Raw genomic sequence first — 898 nt, 5'->3', positions numbered from 1 at the left:
TACAGTTAGTTTAGTGCCTTTAGGCCTTAAATTTGCTGATATTAGGAGTTCGTTAAGTCATCTTACAGAAATCAGTGGTTATTATTAAATAATTCACTTTGCAGTTAAAACTCCAAATACATATATGGCTTAGGGAGCTAAAATTAATTATTATATTTACTGCATTAATGGTTAAAAATTTGGGGGGCAGTACACAAATTGTTCAAGCAGTGGAGTCAGCATGACAAAAATAATCTTGTTTTTATTTTAGATTCAGATTTCATTACTGCACTCAAACGACTACAACTGGGCTTGGCGTTATTATACAATCCAAACTGTTTCCGTCAGAAACGCTAAGACTCAGTGTGCAATGATTGTTATTAATAATTAGCTCCTTGGTTTCTTGATAGAAAAAGGCTATCAACAAGCATTTGTTTATCCACAACAAAAAAGTATAATTAGCTTATCCCACTTAGTAAATCTTGTATGCATGCCAACTCATACCAAACTGCTACTTTTACAAAAAAAAAAAAAAAATTGCAATAATACAGTTCATTTTTCCAGTCCTTTTTGCACAAAATTTATTTACAATGTCTACATAAATGCTCCAAGGTGGGACTATGGAAAAATACACACATGACCGATGCTTTGCTCAGAAATAAAGTCAACATATTAAAAATAAATCTTCAGTCTATGTTTTTGAGCTGCATAAAACAGGAAGTGATGTATAAGGTGGTGGTTGTTGTTGCATGGGGACAATGATGCTTGATGTGACAATTAGGCTTCTAAACACACGGCCTTTTGGTTTCCATGCCTCCTCCTACCAGTCTCCTTAAGACACTGCCTGCAACAGCTGATTAATCATTGTTGATGACTGCAGTTTTTCCCATCCTTCCCGATTTACATCTGTTCAGGCCAA

General features: G+C 34.7%; 1 protein-coding gene across 1 annotated transcript in view; it reads right to left on the bottom strand.

Moving 5' to 3' along the window:
- Positions 1-271: 271 nt before the first annotated feature.
- The window catches only part of Meis1 (Meis homeobox 1), a 137,472-nt gene continuing 136,845 nt past the window's right edge, over positions 272-898 (bottom strand). Inside the window, exon 12 of the mRNA XM_027934448.2 lies at positions 272-898. This exon is cut by the window's right edge and continues 848 nt beyond it. The gene's annotated coding sequence lies outside the window, so the exon portion shown is untranslated.

This window comes from Marmota flaviventris, chromosome 14, assembly GCF_047511675.1.
Source record: "Marmota flaviventris isolate mMarFla1 chromosome 14, mMarFla1.hap1, whole genome shotgun sequence".
NCBI classification, from domain to species: Eukaryota; Metazoa; Chordata; class Mammalia; order Rodentia; family Sciuridae; genus Marmota; species Marmota flaviventris.
Note: the sequence above shows the minus strand (reverse complement) of the source record. Positions and strands in the feature narration are given on the sequence as shown.